At 34.1% G+C, this 11,502-nt stretch overlaps 1 pseudogene; it reads left to right on the top strand.

Annotated features, from left to right (window-relative positions):
• The first annotated feature begins 287 nt into the window (after positions 1 to 287).
• LOC149571299 (DNA replication licensing factor MCM3-like) lies at positions 288 to 5,877 on the top strand (annotated as a pseudogene).
• The last annotated feature ends 5,625 nt before the right edge of the window (positions 5,878 to 11,502 follow it).

Here is an 11,502-nt window from a genome sequence, read left to right as displayed (position 1 = left end):
TGAGAAGATAGTAGATTGTTAAGAGAGCTACAAATATATTTGTTTTTTTACAATGAGTAGAACAAGCTGCAGAAGACATAAGGGAGTCAAAATACAAAAACAATAGAACAACTACAATATTAATCTTGTATATATTGCAGTCAAAATTTTAAAGTAGTAGAACAACTACAAAACTAATCTTGAATATATTGTTTTATTTTATTACTATTTTTGTGTTTGGAAGTGGGGTTTGGATCGATAGTTTGCAAGACCTCATTTTCCCACTATGGGAAGCTACATTGTCGGTGATGGATATCAATGAGGAAGCCAGTTTTGCACACAAGCGCACTTTCATGGACTTTGTAGACCAAGATGTAAATTTCTTCTTTGCTCTCCTCTCATTTCATCTCATCAGCCTTTTAAAAGATTTACCAATCAAATGTACTATGGTAGAAGCCATTAATGCATGACATAGCCTTTTAACATGTTTGTGGCAACATTTTGCAGGTGGGGCAAGGTGTGTACATGGACAAGATTAGAGGCATGATCACTCAGTGTCTCCATCGCCTGCTTATAGACATGGTTGATCTAAGGAATTTCAGCCATGATTTAGCTCTTAGGGTGATAAGGAGTCCCAGTGAGTACATTCAACCCTTATCTGATGCACTAGGGGAGGTGACAAGAAATGTGGATCCCAAGTATCTGCAAGAAGGCCAACAAATTCAAGTTGGTTTTGAAGGTCATTTTGGCTTTCACAAGCTTACTCCTCAGGAGCTCCTTTCTCCATTTCTTGGCAACATGGTTAGTGTTGAGGGTATTGTCACTAAATGTATGTATATATTGCCGCATGCATGATCCCCCTATTTAAATTAGTTTGAAAATTCTTGAAAAATTGATGAACATCAAATGCCCTTTATTAGCCTTATCTGTTGGCTATGACTATATACATTGTTATGTAAAGAATTGATATGTTTGAGTGAATAGTAAAAAAAGGTGTTAAAACAAAAAATAGAGTTCACTTTTAACTGTGTTAGAAGATTGGACTTCTAGATACTAGGTTATGAGAAGGATGTTTAGAACATTGCATTCCATCTTTCTATTTTGTCTATTTTATGTTGTTGAATTTGTGACTGGATGAAGAAAAATTCTGATTACTATCAGGTTGTGTGATAATTCCCTTGCACAAGATTTGGTGTCCTAAATTTTTTGATTTTTGATATCTTCTCATTTGGTTCAATTTTCAAGGCCAACTTTTTAGCTGTGCTTTTATCTTAGGATTGTAGGTTTTATACATGTTTAATTTTGTGACTAAGATGACTTCTTCCTAGGCATTTATGTGATAGAAGTTGCCTTTTTATGACCAATAGGTTCTTTAGTAAGGCCGAAGGTTGTTAAAAGTGTCCATTATTGACCTATCACTAGAGAATTTCAAGTTCATGAATATCGAGATATAACATCAATGACTGGCCTACCCACAAAGTTTATTTATCCTACATGAGTAAGTATTCCATACATTTCTGCCATAATATTTCTAGTGCTTTTTCATAGGGTAATATTTTCTATAGCATCTTTTGATGCCATACAATTTTAAGGGATTAATGCAAGTTAATTTGCTAATGTTATGATAGGATGATCAAGGGAATCTCTTAGTTACTAAGTTTGGTCTGTGCAAGTATAGAGACCATCAAACAATATCTATGCAAGAAGTACCTGAGAACTCTACTCCTAGTTAGATACCTAGATCAATAGATATTATTGTAGAGGATGATCTATTGACACTTGCAAGCCTAGAGATCATATAATAGTGGTGGGAATTTACAAGGAAATTCCTGGCAAAACCAAAGGCAGTGCCAATGGTGTCTTTAGGTACCTTGCCTTTTGAATAATCAATCACAAGTGGCACAATTCATTCATGGTAGCCCCTTTTTAGTTTGGAACCTTTTTCCAATTCACGCATTTTGACATATTTAGCGTTCCATTCAATGCAGGACTATTATTGTTGCCAATAATGTGTTTTAGCTCAATAAAGAGATAAATACCCTTGTTTTTACAAGTGATGACATAAAAAGTATCAAGAAAATAGGAAATAAGAAGGATACATTTAGTCTACTGGCAGAGTCACTTGCACCTTCAATCTATGGGCATACTTGGATAAAGAAAGTTGTTGTGTTGTAGCCACTAGGGGGTGTTGAGAAGAATTTGAAGAATGGAACTCATTTGAGAGGGTAAAACCCTTAATTTCATACTTTCTATACACTTCTCTTTCTAATGGTTGTTGAGCTCATGCATTTCTGTCAATTTCATTGCAGGGATATAAACATGATGATGGATGGTGATCCTTCTATTGCCAAATCCCAACTCTTGAGAGCCATCATGAATATTGCTCCCCTGGCAATATCAACTGTAGGATGAGGGTCTTCTAGTGTTGGTTTGATAGCCACTGTCACCTCTAACCAAGAGACAGGTAATTGGTTTTTAGAGATTTTATGTATGTGCTTGACTATTATCTATACAATTGTTGTTGTTAATAGGCCTAGTTTGTCATGGGCATATGCTTTGATGATGACCAATTTGAAATTATTTCATTGGTCAAAGACTGGATGGTTCTGTGAAAATATTTGTTTGTTCTTGGCTAATCAGTTTAAATTAATTTAGGTGAACGTAGGCTAGAAGTTGGAGCAATGGTTTTAGAAGACCATGGTGTTGTTTGCATTGATGAATTTGACATGATGAATGATCAAGATTGTGTGTCTATACATGAGATTATGGAGCAATAAATAGTAACAATTGCTAAATTAGGAATTCATGCATCTCTCAATGCATGATGTAGTGTGGTTACTACTGCAAATCCTATCTATGGAACTATAAGTGTTTTCAACTTCCCAAGCCTTTCACAGCAGTGTTTACCTCTGCTCTGGGATTATAGATTTTCTTTGCTTTAGTACTATTTACCCTTAGGTAATGTGTATTGCCTATAATTTGATACAACACAAAGTTGTGTTTTTGGGCATATTTGATGCTAAATATGATCTTCAAAATCTCATTTGTGCAGTATGATCACTCACTTACTCCAACCAAGAATATTGGACTTCTACATTCTTTACTCTCTCATTTTGATCTGCTCTTTATTATACTAGACCAAATGGATCCTAATATTGATTGTAGGATATCTGAGCATGTTTTACGTATTCATCATTATAGGTCTTTAGTAGAAGATAGTGGTATACATCTCTACTCATTGCTCATTGAATATAATTGGAATATTTCTTCATGTTTGATAGTTGATATGATTCACCAAAATATTCTACAGGAATGTTGATTGCTAACAAAAATTCAAGAAACATGGAAGAAGATGAAGTAGAGACTTCTACATCCATTTTTGTGAAATACAATTGTTTGCTACATGGCGAGAAAAAGACCAAGCATTTCAAAAATGAAATGCTAATTGTAAAATTCTTGAAGAAATACATTCATTATGCTAAGAGTAGGTATCAACCTATGTTGACAGATGAGGTGATTTTTTTGAGGTTTTAAATTTTTTACATTGCTTTTGTGTAAATTGTTTTATATTCTTATGTTTCTTTGTTTTCCAAACCCACATGGAAGTAAAAAGTCATGTTCACAGTTGTGTGCTAATGATGATAATTTACAGGCATCAAAACATATTTCAACTACATATGTTGAACTATGTAATGCGGGTGCAGAAGCTAAGGTTTGCAATAAGTGTGCCTAGTCATTTTGAAATGTTTAGTTTTATTCATGATGTTAGTTAGTACTTTTAGAACAATCTATTCTTTTTTGTACACTCTTGATTTAATCTTTTTAATGTTTGGGCTACAATCTAGAGGAGGCACATTACCAATTACTGCATGTACATTGGAGACTATAATTTGTCTTTCAACTACTCATGCAAAGATGAAGTTGAGAAATCAAGTGAGAAACCCTTTAATTATAAATCTTGGGTTTTACACTACAATAAGCAAAAATGTCTTTTAGCCTTCTAAGGCCTTTGAAAAGATCACTTAGATCCATGTTCATCTTCTTTATAACTTTAATCATGTTGCTATCTCTTTATATTTTTACGATGTATGCATATAGCTTTAAGTAGTTACTCTGCTTTTAAGCTACCTATTTTTTTCATTATTCAAACCAAAGCATCTCTTGAAATAAAGTTACGCTAGCACAACCTTTGTGTGCTTACAGTCACAGAGGGTCTAAAATGTGCTAGGGATATTTTTCTTGTTTTTGAGTAAAGCCTAAATAAATTTTTGCCGAATTCAATTTTAAGCGACTCTACTAATTTGGTGGAAAGTACTTTTAAGGAGAGCTACAAGGCATCTTCAAATTTGAAAAATGCTTAGAAATGACTAAATCTATCCTTTTCATTTATTAGGGTTCTTTATATTCTATTTGGGAACTTGCAAGGTTAAATTTGGATTGAGGCTTATGGGTCATAATATTAGTATTGCTTTTCATCTCTACTAAAATTGATTATGTTTAGAATGCATATACTTGAATTATTATGAAGCTTAAAAAAAATTGGTGGGCATTTCAGAAGTCGCGTTAATGAGATGGAAAATTGGATAGGTTTTGATTTATCTAACAATTTATTACTACTTTCTAGCAATACTTTAGAAGTGATGTGCATGAGATTGAAACATGAGAAGGCTTTTCATCATTTGACATATTTCATTATTTTCCAACTTGCTTTTCTTAGGCATTAAAATTGAATTAGAGTCCGCTCTCAAAGTCCTCAATTTTGCAATATACCATACAAAGCTGATAGATATGGAGCAAAGGGAGCAAGGAAGACAGCAAGAAATCAATAGGAAACATCGTGCTCATGATGATTCTGCCAATGGGAGACATGATGATAATAATGATGATAATGATGATGGTGATCATCTAGATGAGTCTAGAAACAAAGGAAGGTAGAATTTGTTGTCACTTTTGATATCTTTCATTGTAAAATCTAATGAACTAGACAACTCTATATAATGAGCTTTGGTATTGAAATGAAGATCAAGAAGACAAAAGAAGGGTAGTGGAGATGAAAGGAGTGGTGGAAGCGAAACACAACCAACCATCCTAGAGTAAGGCAACTTTGCAACTCTCTTGATTGTGGGCTTCTCAAAAGTTAAGCACTAACATTAGTCAATTCTACTAATTTGTATGAATGAAAAGTAGAGAAGTAGCAGATGATATGGATATTGACTCAACAATTGTGCCAACTACGATGGACATTTCATCTGAAAGGTCTCTTGTTTTCACCTATTCTACCAACATTTTTCATTTTGTTTTTGATGTCTACAATTGCAAACTAAGATTTTTGAACTGCATAAAAAGGCATGTTGATTTAATCTACTCTTAGACACAAGCTCACAATTCGTATTTCTAAAATAGATTTCCTTTTATATAAGGATTTTTCAGTTTTGTACACTTGAAAGTAAAATAGAACTAGATCATTGATTCCTATTCTTGTAAATTTGTAGACATGCCTTTGATTGATATTTGTGCTCTGTATCCTCATGGGTTGGCTATATTGATACTTTAGAAAACCACAACATTGAACTTAGAAAATAATATTTGAATGAATCTCATTGTTACTAAGAAGCAAGATTCAATAATGCATTCAGTGAATATATGATGGTGGATCACAAGGAGACCATAACTATGGATGAGGTTGCAAGGGTGATAAATAGAGGGAACACTCATGATCTTTATAGTTCAACAGAGATAACTTTTCTAGTGCAAGTATTTGTCATATTAACTTGTATTTATGTCTATTTATTAGCTATATTGAATTGATTAATACTTACACAAAGCTAAGTTTTGTGACATAGACTACAAGATGGTAATAGATTGATGATGGTGAATCAAGTTGTGCACCTTGTTTGAACAAAAGCATATGTTAAGCTAAAGCCCCTAGTTGTTGAATTTATAATATAGGATGCCTCTATCATGTTAAATTTTGAATATTTGTGATTCAAGTTGAAGTTGGTTTCTGTTGAAAGCATGTGACATCTTCAAGAGAATCCTTCTATTGAGGTTTCTATTCATTCCTCATTCTCTTCATGAATTGCTTCATTATTCTTTAATATCCAAATAGAAATTTGACTAGACAACTTGCAATTTGTATGATTTTCCATCAACTCCAAAATCATTAATGATGAATTCAGATCTCTAGTAGCTGAAAGAGAACAAGGAAAAAAATTTCTCAATTGACATCCTATTTATCAACAAAGGTTGCTTTAATCTTTATATAGATAAATAGAGTAGACTCAAAAATAGTTTCAACTTGACATCTTGAAATATAGAAGCTTAAACTTGGTGCATAAAAGAAAGCCACAAAAATTTTCAGCCTATGTTTAGTCATCTTACTTTTTTCATCTTAATTAGGTTGAATATAAATTCTATTGGAAGGGGGATATTTAGATCCTTCTCATAGTGTCCCCTTAATTTTGGAGGTGCTTCATTTGCATTTTAACTTATTTGAAGTGTCCCAATCTTTCCATGATTGTTGCACAGTTGTTATTGCATGACCACATTGTTGTTAATTTGAATGTTGTTGCTTGGGATTGCTATTAGTGTGGTTGCAGAATGGTTGTGTGCCATAGCATAAGTATACCACTAACCAAAATATTCTCCAACTCTTGAATGGTGCAATTTATATAGCACTCCTTTATTAATTTCTAGACCCACTTTGGTGCACATCAAGCCATGTCCTCACTAGTTTTAATGAGTTCATAAGGGGATTACTGCCTTGGAAAACATAGTATTAGATGTTGGGAGGATCTACTTCTAGGCCACAAACCTTTGTGCTATCTAATGCTAAGTGGCCTCTTTTTGTCCATGGAGCATCTTGGGGTGGAAAACCTTGATCACTTCATCGAATGGGGTGAAATTCTATTTAAATTGTCTCATCTCAGTGGTCTTTCTAAGGAACATCTAAGCCGGTGGGTGCTAATCAAGAAGAGTTATTTGGTATCCTTTCTATTTCTCCTCAGTAGTGCTAACAATTTAATGTGGAGTGACATTAGTTCTCAAGGTTGCTATTCTGTCAAGGCTGGCACTCATTCCCTACACGTTGGAGAATCTTTTGATTGTTTTTTATTAGATAAATAGGTTTTATAGAGACCCTAAAACCCAAGAGTTAAAACATTAACAAGGTTGAAAATAAGTGTGAAAAGCCTAGCCCAAAGAGTTCAAGTTCAAAGGCTGAAAAAAAGCACAAGGCCTAGCCGAAAAACAAAGATCTTAGAAAAGACCAGGAACAAAAACAACATGAACCGACAAAGGAAAAAGCCCTGACAAAAAGCCAAAAAAAGGCACAGATAGAAACAAAAGAATAGGCAATGGATTAGTCCTCGTTCTTTCTCTCTAGCTCTTGCATGACCCAAGCAGCCTCATAGGCCATTTGGTTCTCCTCAGCCTCCTGTTGGTGCGCCCTTTGATCCTCTTGGTCCTAACCATTGTTGATGTTGTCCTTTGTAGGGTTGACCTCCAATCTAGCTATTTCCTTGTCTTTTCCTTCCTCATCTTCCTTCAAAACTCTGTCTTTGATCCAACCAGTTAAAGATATGATGTTGTTGTTAATGGAGCTTAGCAACGAAATCATCTAGTTCGAGAGATTGTGGTTGTAGCTCTTGAGGTTGTGAATCCTTCTCTCCGCTAGACTGAGCCTCTCATCATGGCCATGTCTCTTATTAGAACCCGTTCCATTCCTATTTTCCTCCATATGACCCACCTGCTCTTTGACCTCCTCCAGCTCATGGAAAAGCCACTTGATTTATCTGTAGTTATCAATCATACTATTGTAGGCATTGTTCAAGAGGTTCATCCTAGTTTCCCTGGATTTATCAAAAATAGCCACAATCGTCGGGTCTATGAGTTCTTCAAGCTGCGACCCTTCTTGGTTTTCCACGAGGACCTGCAGATTCATGGCCTCTCTAAAAATGCCCATTTTCGAGGTCCTAACATTAAAGCTTTTCCAAGATTTCCTCATGTCTTTGACCTGCACCTCCCCTCCCTCGGTCTCATAATCAATTTTTTGCTCCTCAAGTTGGGCTTGAAGATGGATAGGAGAAAGAGGAAGTGAAGACATATCCAATTCTTGCTGCATTCTCTCATCCTCCAGACCCTCCCTCTTGTGTTTCTTCCCTACCTGATCTTCCTTATTTTCCTCCTGCATCTCCTTTTCTTCCTCTTCCATCTCCACATCCTCCTCATCATCGTTGTCATCCTTCACAGGTTGCTTCTACCCATGATCCCTAAGGCTTTTTCTACTAGGGGTTCTGGAAGAAGGCAAATTGTTGACCTGATGGGTGACTTTTTAACCAGTAGATGAAATCCCCCCATCCTCAGAGCTTAAGCTTTGAATATCATCCGAGTCAGAAGAGAAGTTGGAACTTCCAAAGGCCACATTCTCAGCCTAAGGGGGGGCATTGCTCATTGCTTATTGCTTATTGTCTGAGAATCTTTTGATTGTTACTTATATAGCATATGGAATTTGAGTATTAATCTCAATTTTAAAATATTATAGTGGTTTGTCTAGCAGACTAAGATGGTCATTTCTAAAAATATCATTAAGTGGGGTATGAAAGGTTTTAATATTTTCTTCAGATGTAATACCACCTCTTCTTTGCTTGGAAGGAGGCCTTCTCCATTTGGACCTCTGCGTGTGTGTGTTTTGGGGTCCACTTCTGAGACACATTTAGCTTAGAAATCTCCACCTAACAATGAAATGCCTATTACTCCATCTTGTTCAAAGGCGAGCATCTTAAAATTTATGGCTGGCCTTATCTTTTTGTTGCATTTGGTATATTTGGATTTTTTAAGAACAAAAGTTATTTTTTGAGATACTAACACTCTAAAAATCATTCTGATCCACAAAAGTAAGCTAGCTATGGTGAAAAATGCCAGGTCTCACTTCAATAATACACAAAATCTAAATGTACCACTTAGTGCCAAACTCTATTTTATCGGAAAGTGGAACCTTGTGGTTTTCATCAACAATACTCTAGCTGGCTTCCCTACCCTTTTAAGTATTTCAATATTCTTAGCTTCTTTGAGGCATTCTATAAACCAGTTCACATGCCTTACCTATGATTTAACATTTTGCATGCATCCTGCACTCTCTCATCTTACTGATGATGGATTATAGAGAGTGATTTGAAATGATGATGCTAAAGACCACACACAATCAAATCCAAAACGAACTTGCATTACAAATGGATTGTGGAAATCTGATACATGTTAATTTTGCATGCATGTCTAGGATTTGATGAGATTATATATATGTTTAAGTTTTGATTGTCCTGGTAGACATAAATGCAAAATTAACAATATCAGATTTCCACAATCCATTTCTAATGTAAGTTTGTTTCGGATTTGATTGTGTTTTTTTTTTAGCATCATCATTTCAGATCACTCTCTATAATCCATCATCATGATGAGAGAGTGTAATATTCATGCAAAATGTCAAATCATAGGCAAGGCATGTGAACTATTTTATAGAAAGCCTTAAAAAAAATATTGACCGAGCATTGGTCAAAATTTTGACCAATGCCTAGTAGTTTTCGACAAAGCATTGGTTGAAATTTTGACCAATACCTGATAGTTTTCTACCAAGCATTGGTCAAAATTTTGACCAATGCCTAGTATTTTTCTATCAAGTATTGGTCAAAATTTTGACCAATGCTTGGTAGAGATTGCACCCGAGCTTTTGAAAGATTTTGACTAACGGATTGGTCAAAATTTTGACCAACCAGTGAGTTGGTCAAAATTTTGACGAGAAAATTTTCAACGAACTAGTTGGTTGATATTTCGACTAACCTAGGTTGAAATTTGACCAATATTTGTCAAAAAATAGGTCAAATGTACTAGTGTCAATATCACATACATTATCCTTATCTCCCTCCCATTCAAGAGATTCAAATATTGATAAATTAGATGGAATTTAGTACATCCATTCCTCTTCTACTGGTATGGATTTTCATCCATTTGGGTATCATGTCTGCCTTGTTTTCTACTGCAAACAATCTCTTCATCAACTACATCCATCATGAAAACAACTACTCAACAATGACTAAAAAGGCTTGAATTTTATATTGAAAATTGATATGTGGATTAATACATGCATTTTGGTAGAGTGTGACTTTATATAGAGGAAAACTTGAGAATATGCAACAAATGTATGGTCTACAATGTAATAATTACAACATTAATTAAATTAAATTGATTAATTCCATGGGACTCTTGTTTCTTCTTAGTAGGGCAAGACAAAATATTATGTTGTTATCTAAGTTAGGCACACAATTTTTTCAACGCCCTTATTTCAATTCAATGATGGAAATTTAAATATCACACATTAAGGAAAGAATTAAGTTTGGAAAACAACAGTTACTTTTGACTATTTAGTACTTTTAACTTAAGAATTATTCATTACTAAGTAATGTTTAAATAATTTTATTGCCATCCAACACACTACCATCTTAACAGAGAAGAGAAAAAAAAAATTACAATGTTTTTAGAAACAAAATAATGTGGATTTGAGTTGACTTGACTTCAGGGTTTTTCTCTAACATGTTGGAAATCATTTGTGTCAAACACGTTCCTTTGCCCAAATTAATCAAAGCAGAAATAAGAAAATTGTTTTGAACATTTTTATTACGAAGACTAGTATTTGAAAGTTAGCTAGCTTTGGCTGGATGACCATCCTTAAACATCACACACTAAGGAGAAAATTAAGCTTGGAAAAAATAAGTCAAATTTGATTATTTAACTCTTTTAGTATTGGATTGAAGCTTAATTTGTGGTGTTTATGCCGTCCAGAACTGAAACTTCTTTATCACTTAATTGGTGGTGTTTATGTTGTCACCTACACCTAATCTCAATGTGTATTTTTGACTTGGTTAAACAAATCTGAAAACGTAGACTCTTGTCATTTATCATAATTAGAAGTAAGGTTTTACCAAATAATCTAAACTAGCATGCTACGGCTCCATTTATGGTTCCTCGTGTCTTACTGAATGGAAACATTCTCGAGAAAATTTGAGGCCAATTCCAATCATGCCTATCTTTGAAAACTGGAAGAAACAAACCTACGTTGTAATTATCTAATCATGTTCCCTTGTATGGCAACCTTTCAAGACCACATTCACTACATGTAGCAAGTTTTATTCCTCTGGGATAAGGTACATGAAATATAAATTTAATTTTGATATTTCTTCATTATTATTACTTTTACTCTTTCCTTTAGACTTTGTAGTATCACATATAGTATATGGTTTGGATGATAAGCCTATTATGGAAACAATCCTCTTTTTTAAATTTCAATTTATATTGCAATGTTTGGTTCACCAAAAATAAGTCTTTAAACATAAGAAAATTCATAAGAATTTTAAATTTCGTAGGATTTGTAGATATTTCGATACATTTTTTATAAATCTTATTAGTGCTATGATTCACTTATTTTGTGCTTAATTAAATCATAAAATAATTTTAAAATATATTATTGTATGT

Source organism: Cupressus sempervirens, chromosome 2, assembly GCF_028749045.1.
Source record: "Cupressus sempervirens isolate cs-2001-9-10 chromosome 2, ASM2874904v1, whole genome shotgun sequence".
NCBI lineage: Eukaryota > Viridiplantae > Streptophyta > Pinopsida > Cupressales > Cupressaceae > Cupressus > Cupressus sempervirens.
The sequence above is the reverse complement of the archived record's forward strand: the minus strand, read 5'-3'. Positions and strand labels throughout refer to the sequence as shown.